Raw genomic sequence first — 16169 nt, 5'->3', positions numbered from 1 at the left:
TAGCAATGTCGTTCTCGGTGCTGGTGCTGAGAACCACCCCACTAACTGCGCCCAAAATGGATTCAATTTTTGTCCCATTAAATCACGCCCGAAGGACGAGTAACACCCAAATTCAAAGAATACATTTCTCAAAAACTCTCGAGTGCTTTCTCGAGTAGAAGAAGAAAGAATCAACATCCTGAAATAGGACAATTACATTGTCAATACCTAGAGCCATGAAACAATTCTCAATTAAGTTCTGTTCAGGGAAATCTGATCCTTGGAAATGTAATTGAAATAAGTGAGCCCTGTTATCTGTTCCCTGTCCTCCAGTTACTGGGACTGTGTAATGATAACGTTGTGAACCCTACAGCTTTTGTAAGTACTTTCAGGGAGTTCTTTGCCCCAGCTTAATCATACACTAAATGCAATTTATTGCAAAAATTCAGGCAGAATATGGAGTGCATATATCAATACGAATGAAAGGGCAATCATTTATTAATTTCAAAATAGTAATTAAGGGTGTATGATTTATGAACATTTTAATACAACATGAGTGCAATTTGTTCCCATACTGAATAATAACTCCAGTCCTTAGTATAAAGTACAAAAGCTACAAGAATTATTATCACACTCCAAAGACACTGGAACCAGTAACATACACTCACAAAGGTTTTTGGAATCAGCTCAACATGCTTCCTTTCCAAGGAAGAAAAATGTATTCTTCGCTATCTTGGAACTTGTAACTCCACTCTTATTTTTTGCACTAAAATGGAGCTCCATGTTTCTGACGCAGACTTCAGAATCAAGCCTCTTCATACATGTACCTGTTCTGGGAGTCCTTCGCGGTGCAGGACTGTCTGGAGGAAGCTGAGCCATGTCCCACTATTGCAGAACTAACTGCAAGTAGAGAGTTTAAAGGTCTCAAAGACACTTTGAGAATCTACAGATCAGAGATAAATGTATAATGTTGCTGAGGGTATAGTGTGGCAGGTATAGGATAGCAAGTAAGTGGGTTAGGGTGGGAAATCGTGGGTGAGATTTCAGGGTGACAGAGGGGTGAAGGGTGGGTGAGGGTGGCAGATAGGCATGAGGGTAAATTGGGGGATCAGGGGGAGTTGGGTGGTCAGAGTAGTAAGGGAGTGTTGTCACGGGGTGGGGATGTTGATGGAAAGCTTTTTAAAAAATTTTTAGCGTAAACAATTCAATTTTTCCAATTAAGAGGCAATTTAGCGTGGCCAATCCACCTAGCCTGCACATCTTTTTGGGTTGTGGGGGCGAAACCCACACAAGCATGGGGAGAATGTACAAACTCCACACGCATAGTGACCCAGAGCCGGGATCGAACCTGGGACCTCGGCGCCGTGAGGCAGCAGGGCTAATTGGTGGGATAGCTAGGGTTTCAGTGAGAGATAGTCAGGGGGTCAAGGGAATCGTCAGGTCTGGGGAAGGTAGGGGTGTCAGGGGTCGTTGGTTGGTCAGGGGTGGATTCGGGTAGTCGGGTGATCGTGGGTATACGTGTTGGGGCAGTAGTTGGGTGGTCAGGGACAGTATTTGGGGGCGGGATGGGGGTTTTGTTGGAGGTCAGGAGGTTGTCAGTGGGGTCCAAGTCAGTAGTTGGGAGGTTTGGTAAAATAGTTATTCTGGAATTAAAATTGGTTTTAATCCTTCTAAACTTCCTGGGTAACCATGCTGGTGTGTCGGAACCATCTGAAGTCTTTGATTCTAATCCAGAGTTAGGCTCCAGACACAGGGGCATTGACCATCCGATTTCCAAACTTCCTGGGCAATTTGCATGGAGTCAGTGTGCCAGGTGTCCCCCAGTGCATTTTGAGGGTACATTTTAGGGCAGCATGGTAGCATAGTGGTTAGCATAAATGCTTCACAGCTCCAGGGTCCCAGGTTCGATTCCCGGCTGGGTCACTGTCTGTGTGGAGTCTGCACGTCCTCCCCGTGTGTGCGTGGGTTTCCTCCGGGTGCTCCGGTTTCCTCCCACAGTCCAAAGATGTGCAGGTTAGGTGGATTGGCCATGCTAAATTGCCCGTAGTGTCCTAAAAAAAAAAGTAAGGTTAAGGGGGGGTGTTGTTGGGTTACAGGTATGGGGTAGATACGTGGGTTTGAGTAGGGTGATCATTGCTCGGCACAACATCGAGGGCCGAAGGGCCTGTTCTGTGCTGTACTGTTCTATGTTCTATGTTCTATCTGGGATATGACCATTGGTGATTAGAAGTTCAGGGCCCTTATGAAGCTATGCCTATTATCTAAACTTTGAACAGCATTATACCTCCTGCTGTTAATAGTCTTACTGCTAGAAATATGTTAATTCAACTTATTTTATATTCTTGATTAATTTCATATGTTAGTACGGAAGCATATATAATTGATATATAAATGTAATATAGGTTGATATTGCTGTTCTGCATGTTTTGTTTATGCATCTTGTGATCTATTACATATTAAAACCGAGCATAAAGTAAAATGATGCAAATGCAAACCACAATCTAAATCATGTTTATAAATAAATAGCCATTTCTGATGTGATGGGAATTGCTTTAACTCAGTTTAATTTGGTCAATCACATCCCTCATGCAATTAGCACATTTAACAAGACAAATTACGTGCTAATGATATATGGCCTCAGTTGATTTCCTCATTAAAGCAAAATACTCAACAAAATCCAGAGCACCAGAGCAAAACACTGACAAAGCCCACTAGAGCAACTATTGCATAGGTTGCCCTAATGTAAGATAATTTGTCATTTAAACTGATGTTGACGGCAATCAGCAATAAGCCACATTCCTCATAGCACTGATATTGATTCAGTCATAATGTATATGACAATTAAAGTCTATTGTGCAACTGATAGAACTTTAATGTTGCAACAAAAAAATCTGTCCCTTGTGAAGCAGCTAATAAACAGAACTAATAGATGGAGTGAGGGACTTACATAGATGGCTAGGAAGAATCCATGAACCCAGTCACGGTCTACTATTAGTAATTGACTATATAAATCTGACAATTTAATGGAAGTGAATGCCAGAACCAGCAGTTTCCATCTTCTTCACAGAACAGATAAAACTAGAACAAAACATTTGTGTTGGTATTTACAGACTGTATTGGTCAAGGTCAGCTCTTCTTCTCCAGAGGGTCTTGCAGTGTGCTATTTCTCAATATTTTTTTGGTGCCCATATCAAGGGAAGTGAACTGGTAAAAACTGGGAATACGCAGCAGATCAAGCAGCATATAGAAGGAGAGAACAAGCAAGTTCATGTTTTAGGAAAGGACCCATTGTCAGAACTGGAAAATATTACAGGTGAATTGTATTTAAAAAGGAACCAAAAAATGTGAAGGAGAGGGGGGAAAAAAGTACAAACACAAAGTCAGGGTCGCAAATAAAAGAAAAGCGATAGTTAAATGGCAGAAACAATATTGGGTGTGGTTGTGAATTGCGCTTTCACGTATCTGATCGTCAGTCCAGAAGTAAAACACTCGAACACGTCAGTAACGGATATTCGTTTATTCACGGCCGGGACAAATCTCTAAGCAGTCGGGTAACTACCTTCGAGAAGTGCCAAAATCCCAGAATAAGGACTGTATTTTTATACATTTTACAGCTTAGGGGTGGTTCCCTTAAATTCCTAGATACACCTATGATTTGGCAAGGATCCAGAACATGTACATATATGGAATTATTCTTCGAGGTCGGGAGGTTATTTTTGACATAATCATTAGCACAAGTCACTATTAATATTATTACAAAGGTTTTTGTATCCCATGGCCATCTGGCTTAACTCATTCCAAAGCCCATTCCTTTTACATTTCAATGTTTATTTGTCTCAACTGGTCAAACGAGCTTAATTGCGCTATCTCTGCAATAAAGTAACGCTTCCCATTCATTCCATTCTTTGACTTTTTGACCTCTCTGCTTTCACAGATGCGGGTCAGAACATTAAATAGTACTAAAGCCACACTCCCCTTTTTCCATCCCATAACCTTCTGACATCTCTGCTTTCACAGATGCCGGTCAGAACACGCTCCCTTTATTTCATCCCTTGACCTGTTGACATCTCTTTCACAGAGCTTTTCAGAACTGTTATATTAACCCTATCAGCGAAGTTCCAAATGAAATCCACTTCTACATTCCCCCCTTTGATCATTCCATGATCATAAAACACTCAGGATACTTTAGATGGAAATGAGAGCGAGGCGGAGGTACTCCTCCTCTACTAGGCTCCGGCAGGATGCCACTTCCTCATATAGGTCAGGGGTAGGTGGAACCAGTTTTTCTTTTTCGTCTAGGGCGGATCTCTGAAGCATCTGTGGTAATGCAGTGGCACCCAAACGGTTGCATAGGCATTTCACACCAGTAGCTATGATACAGAGCAACAAACAGATGGTAACGAAGATAATGAGCCCATGGAACAGGTAAGTGGCCCAAGAATTGGACCACATCCAGCTCCACCAGTCAGCCTGACCGGCGAGTCGCAAGCGCTGTACTCCATCTCTGATATGGGTTACCAGACGCGTGATATTCTCTGAACTGTCTGGAATATAACCCATTCAGCCGTCTGTTCGATTGAGAAAGGAACAGATATCAAGGGAACGCCTCCATGGGCATGGGTCGGGACCTGTGTACATACCCAGCAAGAGGAGACACCCACTTTCTTAGCATAGACATAGGACATAAACAGAAATGAATTTGCCGTTACATGGTGCATTGCCCGCTTCCTTCTGGAAGGCGAGTAGGGGTGAGTAGTCCTTGATGGTAAAATTTGTACCCTGTCCTTATCAATGCACCGGTGGTTCCACCTGCATGTGCGGTGATCGTACATTAGAACCATGTACGTAATCAGGAATCGGCGCTTCTGGTCGTCGGGAGGAACGGTGGTCGGGCAGTTTCTGATAGCGGTGGTGATCCATCGGAGATCTGTCGTTGTTCCACATCGTGGGGTTCCTTCCCGGCACATGGGTGGGTGTCGGCTTCCGTACAGGCATCTCCTTCTTTCGGATGCAGCGAGAGAGAGCAGGGTGGCGAGTATTGTGACGGCGAAGAGGGGCCTCATCCTGGTACTCGTGTTCCTAGGACTTAAAGGAAAAGTTTAGAACATCATGGATACTTAATTAACTTACAATGGTGCATATGTACCCATGCGCTCCGACCCTCCACTTTTACTGCAGTGGGGGTAGTGAGTAGAACCTGTAGGGGACCCTCCCATCGAGGTTCCAAACCTTTACGTGTCCAATTTCGAATTAGGACATAATCCCCAGGGTTGATGGAGACGTCATGAGTAATGGATGGGACTTCTTCCTGGGTGGCACGAACTCGGGAGTGTAATCCTTTCAAAATTCTAGTTAGTGTTAATATATAATTAGCCATCTCGGTAGTCATGTAATGGAATTGAACATTCCGTGGAACACTGCTGTCCCAAGGCGTTCGAAAGGGTCTGCCATATAGTATTTCCGCTGGGCTTAGGCGAGTTTTTCCTGCGGGGGTGGCACGTAGCTGGAAGAGTGCTAAAGGCAGGAGTTTGAGCCAAGTGGCCCCAGTGTCTGCTTGTAGTTTAGCGAGTTTAGTCTTTAGAGTCTGATTAGCCCTTTCCACCACTCCAGCGGCTTGTGGTCTGTAGGCACAATGAAACTGTTGCTTTATTCCTAGCAGAGCACAGAATTCCTTATTGATTTGACCTATGAAGTGGGGACCATTGTCAGAGCTCAGCCGGGCTGGAATTCCAAATCGCGGAACAATTTCTCGCATTAACACCTTAACTACTGTCGAGGCCTTGTTATCCGTAGTCGGGGAGGCCTCGATCCATTTGCTAAAAGTGTCCACAATGACTAACACATATTTATAGCATTGACATCTTTCCAACTCAATGTAATCCATTTGTAGGGTCTCAAATGGACCCTCAGGTAAGGGGGTTGTGCCAGGATCACAGGGGACGGCCTTACCGGGGTTGTGCTGTTGACAGATTAGGCACCGACTGCTAATTTGTTGGGCCATTTCTTGCAGTCGTGGGTGCCACCAGCTTTTTAACAATATGTCCCCTGTGGCACGAGCTCCACAGTGAGTTGCAAAGTGTACACATTCGGTCACCCAGGCTGCTAATGCATCGGTCATACATGTTTGTCCTACCGGGGTGACCCACAGCTTATTTTCGATATCATATATACATCCTAAGTTTTTCCACATATTTACAGCAGTTGCAGGAGCGTCCTCCTGCATTTGGATTATGTCAGCAATGGTTGGCATAGGTTTTTCAGAGGGAGACTTTTCCGGGGGGGGGGGGGGGGGGTTTAGTCTGCCTCATCATTCTAGGCACCATTAGTTTGCCAGATTTAGAAATTTCTTTTGCCTTCTCGTCCGCTCTCCTGTTGCCCGTTTCCACCAGTCCCGTGCCTTTTGTATGCGCTGCACATTTTATCACCGCTATCTTGTCTGGGAGCATAAGGGCCTGCAATAACTGTGTTACTAACTGCTGGTGTGAGATGGGTGTACCAGCGGAGGTTAGAAATCCTCTGTTTTTCCATCACCGTCTTGATCGATGATTGCATAGCCAGATTGTCTATCCCCCCTTTCGCCGACGGAAGAACTTCCATCGGTGAAAAAGGAACAATCTGCACTTGGGAGGGGTATATCGGAGAGGTCGTCTCGAACCGAGGAGACTTCCTGCAACAGTTGCAGACAGTCATGAGTTGGGTCGAGCATGTCTGTGGGAGGATGCGTCAAAAAGTCAGCAGGGTTGATAGTGGTGCAGTGGGCAAACTGGACCTTCGGGTTATTAAGGAGAGCAATCTCATATTTGTTCTGACGAGCCATCGTGAGATGCTGAGTCTGTAGCTGTCCCAAAAGGGCCGTAACAGAATGGGAACTATAGACAGTGATATCTTGTTGGAGGGTAATATTAGCAGCCGATTGCAGGCTGTTGTAGATAGCTGCAAGAATTTGGGTACAGATAGGATAGCCAAGGGCTACCGGATCGAGTTTCGAGGAATAGTATGCAACCGGGCGACAGCGGTCGCCGTGGCGTTGGGTCAGGACAGCTGTGGCGCAGTCGGCAAGGACTGTGCAATAGAGCTGAAAAGGGCGATCATATAAGGGTCGACCAAGGGCAGGGGCCTGGAGGAGTGCCTCCTTGAGGCGGTTCTGCTAGTGACTGTTTGTGATCAGCGGGCACTAGGACCCTGCGGAGCCATGCAGTGTCAATTTCAACGCAGCAGTTTTGAAGTCTGCCGCAGCTGACTGCTGCCCAGCACAAATTCTTTATCTGTTTATTCTGAGACCAATGTAGTTCTGAACATACTGAGTTACTCATAATACTGATCACATTCCAGGGGCGGTGGCGGAGGTGGCCGTGGAGGCTGTGGAGCCTGTGGGGGCTGTGGGGGCTTTTGACGTCCCCCGCAATTGAACAGAGGTTCCTCATCCCCATCGTCCCCCTCCTCCCAACCTTGCTTCGCATTGCTGACCGGTGCCGGGGTAGGAGTAGCATTCTTACGTTTCTTATATTCTTTACATTCCCTTTGTAAGACCTCTCTGTTTTAACAATTCCCCCTTTGGTGAGGCCAATACCCAATTTTGAGGCATTTTCCTGCCAGCTAGCCAGTATAGATGCATCTTTCACTGACTGACAGTATTCCCTCCACAAGGCAATTAATTTCTTTGCGGTGGGTTCTTGATAATACAGAAAAATGTGTCATTTGAAACATGAAAGTCTGGCAATATCTGGTTTGAGAGGGTACAGGGAAAGATCCCACAAAAGGTTAATAGCAGCTGCAAAGAGCAGGGTTATAAAATGCAGATTCTTGCTCACAAGCAGGTTTCAGCAGACACACAGGCTTCATGTGGTAAGCTAAAACAATGGCTCACACCTTCATGGAATGTAACTATCTCAGAAAGCATCTGAAAAAGCATGGATGAGAGTTTCAATTGCATTAAGTGACGAATGTTTAAAACAGGCAAACCTTTCAAGTCACAACCAAGTTAAATTTTAGCATACAGCTAAAAGCAAAGTTTCACAGCTTAATTGAAATAAACTCTCTTAGTAAACAGCTGGAAAGAATGGAAGATGCTCAGTCGAATTTAGTGTCAATTTAAGGGGTAAAATTCTACGAACATCAAGTTAATTAAAAGAAAATTGGAGATGACCTGGCTACGAGAAACATCATTTAAGTCAAAATCAAAGGCAAAGTTATGAACTGGGGACAATTGGAAAATTAAACGATTCGAAATCACAGAAATAAAAGTAACACCTATTGAAACCAAAGCATTTTTAAATCAGATCTGAGAGGTGACGTTATGCCCAAAATGAATAATTAGTTGTAGTAAAATGTTTACATCAAAGATACTTTTAAACTATCAAAGTGAAACAAGCCCATATACAATACAGTCGTTAAAACTTAATAACTCTTCGAAAGAGAATATAAACCCAGGGAGCAGAAGCAGCAGCACTCTGCAACAGCAACAGGAGAGAGAGAGAGAGAGAGAGAGAGGGAGAGACGCAGCCGGCTGGAGAAAGACAAGGAAAGCAGCCGAGTTTAAACAGCTAATACAACTCAAGAAGACCAGATTTTAAGTGGTTATTAGCTTACTTCACTTCCTTAATAACGCAGGACCCAGGACACCAGTGCTATTAAGGGGTAAGTAGGTAAAATTCTTCGGTGAAAGTATGGGTTATACCCGGGAATAAGCTCCGAGAACCCCGCCCGTAACTTCCAGAGAACGCTGCCTGGAATCACGGCGGCAGTCCCGTCCGGAGCCCACAGCCCGGAATCGTCCCCTAGCAGTCCTGAGAACCCCGCCCGTAACTCCAGCGAACGCTGCCTGGAATCACGGCGGCAGTCTCAGGCTGCCCCTAGCAGTCCTGGCAACCCCGCCCGTAACTCCAGCGAACGCTGCCCGGAATCACGGCGGCAGCCCCAGGCTGCCCCTAGCAGTCCTGACAACCCCGCCCGTAACTCCAGAGAACGCTGCCTGGAATCACGGCGGCAGTCTCAGGCTGCCCCTAGCAGTCCTGGCAACCCCGCCCGTAACTCCAGCGAACGCTGCCTGGAATCACGGCGGCAGTCCCAGGCTGCCCCTAGCAGTCCTGACAACCCCGCCCGTAACTCCAGAGAACCCTGCCCGGAATCACGGCAGCAGTCTCAGGCTGCCCCTAGCAGTCCTGGCAACCCCGCCCGTAACTCCAGCGAACGCTGCCTGGAATCACGGCGGCAGTCCCAGGCTGCCCCTAGCAGTCCTGACAACCCCGCCCGTAACTCCAGAGAACGCTGCCTGGAATCACGGCGGCAGTCTCAGGCTGCCCCTAGCAGTCCTGGCAACCCTGCCCGTAACTCCAGCGAACGCTGCCTGGAATCACGGCGGCAGTCCCAGGCTGCCCCTAGAGACGATAACCGCAGGGTTCACTCACTTACCCTCTTTAAAACGGGTTCGCTGGACTGACCTGGATCTCGCAGAGGCTTCTCGACAAACCAACGGCAAGGCTGAGCAACGATCAAACTAGTAGTAGGCGAATACCAAGGTGGAAAAGAAATTTTTACTCACGTTGGGGGCCAAATTCGTCCTCTACTTTGAACGAGCTCAGTCGATTACGCCGGTTAGTTGCGCAGACCCCTCTGGAGATCCCCGTACGGGCCACCAAATGTGAATTGCGCTTTCACGTATCTGATCGTCAGTCCAGAAGTAAAACACTCGAACACGTCAGTAACGAATATTCGTTTATTCACGGCCAGGACAAATCTCTAAGCAGTCGGGTAACTACCTTCGAGAAGTGCCAAAATCCCAGAATAAGGACTGTATTTTTATACATTTTACAGCTTAGGGGTGGTTCCCTTAAATTCCTAGATACACCTATGATTTGGCAAGGATCCAGAACATGTACATATATGGAATTATTCTTCGAGGTCGGGAGGTTATTTTTGACATAATCATTAGCACAAGTCACTATTAATATTATTACAAAGGTTTTTGTATCCCATGGCCATCTGGCTTAACTCATTCCAAAGCCCATTCCTTTTACATTTCAATGTTTATTTGTCTCAACTGGTCAAACGAGCTTAATTGCGCTATCTCTGCAATAAAGTAACGCTTCCCATTCATTCCATTCTTTGACTTTTTGACCTCTCTGCTTTCACAGATGCGGGTCAGAACATTAAATAGTACTAAAGCCACACTCCCCTTTTTCCATCCCATAACCTTCTGACATCTCTGCTTTCACAGATGCCGGTCAGAACACGCTCCCTTTATTTCATCCCTTGACCTGTTGACATCTCTTTCACAGAGCTTTTCAGAACTGTTATATTAACCCTATCAGCAAAGTTCCAAATGAAATCCACTTCTACATGGTGATATAAGTGGGAGCACTGCCATTGGTGCAGAGCATTGGTTTCCCATTGGCTCTGGTTGGTCATGTGCCTCTCGTCTGATTGGATGGGAATAGTCATGTGACTGCTCACCAATTGGTCGAGAGGCAAGTACACCCCGCCTCCGAGGTGGGGTATAAGTACCCAGGGTTCCCGGCGGTCGGCTTTTCTCTGTAGTCGACCACTGGGCTAACAACTAGCTGATTAAAGCCACAGTTTAGATCTTCATCGTGTTTTGCGTCCAATTGATGGTACATCAATTTAATCAGCTAGAATTTTGGAATGGAGCTACGCATCAAGCCTGACTGCCTCCGCACCAGCCCGCATGCCTCAAATGCGCCTGCAATCTTTAAACACTGGCAGGCGTGTTTTAATAGCTACCTGACAACTGCAGCCAGCAAGCCCACCAAGGAGCAGAAACTCCACATCCTCCACTCGTGCATGGGTACGGCGGTATATTCAATGATTGAGGATCAAAGTGATCATGACGCGGCCATGGATATCCTGAAAGGACATTTTCTCCGGCCGGTCAACGAAGTATACGCACGGCATCTCCTGACAACTAGACAGCAGTTCCCTGGTGAGTCACTCGACGAATTCTACCAGGCCCTCACAGCTCTAGGGAGAATGAGCGCCTGTTCCCAAGTTTCTGCGACTGAGCACATGGAACTTTCAATTAGAGACCCTTATGTTGCCGGCATGCAATCCTCCTCTATCTGCCAACGATTACTGGAGAAGAACGCCCTCAGCCCAGCTGAGGCACGGACACTCGCAACCTCCCTGGAGGTTGCTGACTCGAACGCCCGCGCATACGCCCCCGGCCGCGCAGCAACCCCCTGGACCTCATGGCACGCGCCGCCCCCGTCCTCCGCTGACCCCGAACCCCCCCCCCAGGCCTGCGCTGTGGGACACTCCGACAAGCTATCGGTGCCCCTCTGCTATTTTTGTGGCCTCTCTAAACACCCCCGCCCGCGCTGCCCGGCCCGCTCCACTCTGTGTAAGAGCTGCGGGAAGAAGGGCCACTACGCGGTGGTCTGTTCCGCGCAGCGACCGCAGATTCCCCCCCCCCCGGGCCCCCCCAGGGCCCCCGCGCCAAGCACCGACCTCTCCGGCCTGCCTTCCGGCCCCCGCAACAGGCCCACCGTCCTCCCGACACCCGCTCCCAGCTGCCCCGACCGGCCCGCAGACGCCGCTGACACTGCTCCCAGCTGCCACGAGGTTCCCACGGGCGCCGTAATCTTGGGTCCCGGACACCACGTGTGGGTCATGGGCGCCGCCATCTTGGGCCAACACGGAAGGCCCTGCCAGCGATTACTCTGCCACCGAGGGACCTGGAACTCTCACCACGACTTGATTCCATCACACTCAACCAGTCGCGACCACGCACGCTCGCCAAGACTACGCCAACGATCCAGCTCAATGGCCATAAGCCAAAATGCCTACTGGACTCCGGGAGCACGGAAAGTTTCATCCACCCCGACACGGTAAGACACTGCACGCTCCCCATCCACCTAGTTAAGCATGAGATCGAATTTGCCTTGGGTTCGCACTCCGTCCAAATCACCGGGTGCTGCATAGTGGACCTCATGGTCCAGGGGAGGGTTTTCAAAATCTTCAAACTCCTCATTCTCCCCTGTCTATGCGCTCCGGCACTCTTGGGCCTGGATTTCCATTGCAACCTGCAGAGCTTAACCTTCCAATTCAACGGCCCTATCCCCCCCCCCCCTCCCTCCCTTCCTGTCTGCAGCCTCGCGTCCCTCAAAGTGGACCCCCCTTCCTTGTTTGCTAATCTCACCCCAGATTGTAAACCTGTCGCCACTAGGAGCAGACGATACAGTGCCCAGGACCGGACCTTCATCGGGTCCGAGGTCCAGAGGCTCATTAAGGAAGGAGTTATCGAGGCCAGCAACAGTACCTGGCGAGCCCAACTGCTGGTAGTTCGGACTGGGGAGAAAAACCGGATGGTCATTGATTACAGTCAGACCATCAACAGGTTTACGCAGCTGGATGCGTACCCTCTCCCCCGTATTTCCGACCTGGTTAACAGGATCGTGAAATACAAAGTCTTTTCCACGGTGGATCTTAAGTCCGTCTATCACCAGCTCCTCATCCACGCGAGTGACCGCAAGTGCACCGCGTTTGAGGCAGATGGGCGCCTCTACCACTTCCTCAGGGTCCCATTCGGTGTCACAAATGGGGTCTCGGTCTTCCAACGGGAAATGGACCGAACGGTCGACAAGCATGGGTTACGGGCTACCTTCCCGTACCTCGATAACGTCACCAATTGCGGCCACGACCAGCAGGACCATGACATCAACCTTCAAAAATTCCTCTGAACCGCGAAACTCCTTAATTTAACCTACAATAAGGATAAGTGCGTGTTTAGCACCGACCGTCTAGCCATCCTCGGCTACGTAGTGCATAACGAAGTGATAGGCCCCGACCCCGAGCGCATGAGCCCCCTGATGGAACTCCCTCTCCCCAACTCCCACAAAGCCCTCAAACGCTGCCTGGGCTTCTTCTCCTATTACGCCCAGTGGGTCCCCAACTACGCCGACAAAGCCCGCCCCCTCATCCAGTCCACCTCCTTTCCCCTGTCGATGGAGGCCCACCAGGCCTTTAGCCGCATCAAAGCGGATATCGCAAAGGCCATGATGCATGCTATCAACGAGTCCCTCCCATTCCAGGTCGAGAGCGATGCGTCTGATGTAGCTCTGGCGGCCACCCTGAACCTAGCTGGCAGACCCGTGGCCTTCTTCTCACGAAACCTCCACGCTTCCGAAATCCGCCACTCCTTGATGGAAAAGGAGGCACAGGCCATAGTCAAAGCTGTGCAATATTGGAGGCACTATCTGGCTGGCAGGAGGTTCACCCTCCTCACAGACCAACGGTCAGTGGCCTTCATGTTCGACAATGCAGAGAGGGGCAAGATCAAGAACGACAAGATCTTGCGGTGGCGGATCGAGTTGTCAACGTACAACTACGATAACTTGTATCGTCCTGGTAAGCTCAACGAGCCTCCCGATGCCCTATCCCGTGGTACCTGCGCCAGCGCGCAGATTGACTGCCTCCGCACCAGGGCAGCAGGGTAGCATGGTGGTTAGCATAAATGCTTCACAGCTCCAGGGTCCCAGGTTCGATTCCCGGCTGGGTCACTGTCTGTGTGGAGTCTGCACGTCCTCCCCCTGTGTGCGTGGGTTTCCTCCGGGTGCTCCGGTTTCCTCCCACAGTCCAAAGATGTGCGGGTTAGGTGGATTGGCCATGCTAAATTGCCCGTAGTGTCCTAATAAAAGTAAGGTTAAGGGGGAGGTTGTTGGGTTACGGGTATAGGGTGGATACGTGGATTTGAGTAGGGTGATCATGGCTCGGCACAACATTGAGGGCCGAAGGGCCTGTTCTGTGCTGTACTGTTCTATGTTCTATGTTCTATGCACCCTCCATACGGACCTCTGCCATCCAGGGGTCACCCGTTTTTACCACTTTATTAAGACCCGCAACCTGCCCTACTCCATTGAGGAAGTCAGGACCGTCACCAGGGACTGCCACATCTGCGCCGAGTGCAAACCACACTTCTACCGCCCCGAACGAGCGCATCTGATCAACGCATCCCGCCCCTTTAAACGTCTCAGTATAGACTTAAAGGGGCCTCTCCCCTCCAACAACCGTAACACATGTTTCTTGAGTGTTATTGATGAGTACTCTCACTTCCCTTTCGCCATTCCCTGTCCCGACATGACTACAACAACCGTCATAAAGGCCCTCCTGTCCATCTTCTCTCTGTTCGGTTACCCCGCGTACATTCACAGCGATCGGGGTCCTCCTTTATGCGTGACGAACTGCGTCAATTCCTGCTCAGCAGGGGCATTGCCTCTAGCAGGACTAGTTATAACCCCCGGGGTAACGGTCAGGTTGAGCGGGAGAATGACATCATTTGGAAGACCATCCTGCTGGCCCTACGGTCCAGAGATCTCCCTATCCCCCGTTGGCAAGAGGTCATCCCCGACGCCCTTCATTCAATCCGGTCTCTCCTCTGTACTACCATTAATCAAACACCTCATGAACGTCTTCTTGTTTTCCCTAGGAAGTCAGCCTCAGGATCCCCTCTCCCGACCTGGCTGGCCATTCCCGGGCCCATCTTGCTCCGGAAGCATGTGCCGGTGCACAAGTCTGACCCGTTGGTTGAGCGAGTCCAGCTACTCCACGCCAACCCGCAGTATGCGTACGTGGAGTATCCCGACGGTCGGCAGGATACGGTCTCACTTCAGGACCTGGCACCCGCCGGCGTGCGGCCTTCTCCCCCTACATCAAACCCCCCCAACCCCAATTCCCCCGAGCACCCCCCACGCCCCCACGACCCAGCGCATATACTCCCCCTTCCCCGATTACTACGTCTCCACCACCGGCCCATCTACTACCGACGCTCCCGGAGGCAAGGACGACCATCGGCCCGACGCCACCGGCTCCACTGCGACGGTCCACCAGAACACCACGGGCACCCGACAGGCTGATCGTGTCCATCTGATGCAACCATGGGACTTTATTGGATTCTATTGTAATTTTTTTTGCATCCTAATGTAGTATGTAGTATTGTTTATTTTGCCACGAGCCAGTGGGCAGCCCATATCTTCTCGATTATCTCTACTCATACCACCAGTCATCAGACCCCCCCTCCCCCCTCTCTCTCTCTTCCCCTCACACCCCCCTGCCTTCTTTCTCCACAAGGAGTGAATGTGGTGATATGAGTGGGAGCACTGCCGTTGGTGCAGAGCATTGGTTTCCCATTGGCTCTGGCTGATCATGTGCCTCTCGTCTGATTGGCTGGGAGTAGTCATGTGACTGCTCACCAATTGGTCGAGAGGCAAGTAGACCCCGCCTCCGAGGCGGGGTATAAGTACCCAGGGTTCCCGGCGGACGACCTTTCTTTGCAGTCGACCACCGGGTTAACAACTAGCTGATTAAAGCCACAGTTTGGATCTTCATCGTGTCTCGCATCCAATTGATGATATATCATTGGGGCTCATAAGTGAAATCGAGAAATGTAATATTTTTTAATGTAACATATACAAAACGTTCACATTGCTATTGGCGGCAGTATTTTGTTGTTTGTTGGATGCATTTCAATAAACAGAGGCTAAAGATTCTGACGCAAATGAGATAGATACAGAATCAGGCAATTCAATCCCACTGGACCATACAAGTGTTAATGCTCTACTTGATGCTCTTCCCACTCCTTGTCATTTAACCCGATTAACCTAACCTGAGAACCTTTTCTACCTCGTATTATCCCACTTCCTCACTATAGACTAAAGTTATTTTTCTGACTGCTTTACGTGTATCACTGTTATTTTACCAGGGGCGAAATTCTCCGACCCCCAGCAGGGTCGGAGAATCGCCTGGGGCCGCCGGAAATCCCGCCCCCGCCGTGGCAGAGATTCTCCGCCACCGGGAAGTGGCGGTGCCGGGAATCTCGCCACTCTGATCGGAGAGGTCCCTGCGGTGATTCTCCGGCCCGGATGGGCCAAAGTCCCGCCGCTGGGAGGCCTCTCCTGCCGCCAAGGTTTGAACCACCTCTGGAACGACGGGATCAGCGGCGCGAGCGGGCCCCGGGGTCCTGGGGGGGGGGGGGGCGGGGGCGATCGAACCCCGGGGGGTGCCCCCACGGTGGCCTGGCCCGCGATCGGGGCCCCCCGCTCAGACCCCGGGCCAGTGCCCTGGGTGCACTATTTCTCCTCCGCGGCCGCCACGGCCTCCGCCATGGTGGAAACGGAAGAGAAACCCACATCACGCATGCGCCGGCTGTGACGGCTGACGTCACTGCCGGCGCATGTGCT

Source organism: Scyliorhinus canicula, chromosome 5, assembly GCF_902713615.1.
Source record: "Scyliorhinus canicula chromosome 5, sScyCan1.1, whole genome shotgun sequence".
NCBI classification, from domain to species: Eukaryota; Metazoa; Chordata; class Chondrichthyes; order Carcharhiniformes; family Scyliorhinidae; genus Scyliorhinus; species Scyliorhinus canicula.
This window is presented reverse-complemented; position numbering follows the sequence as displayed.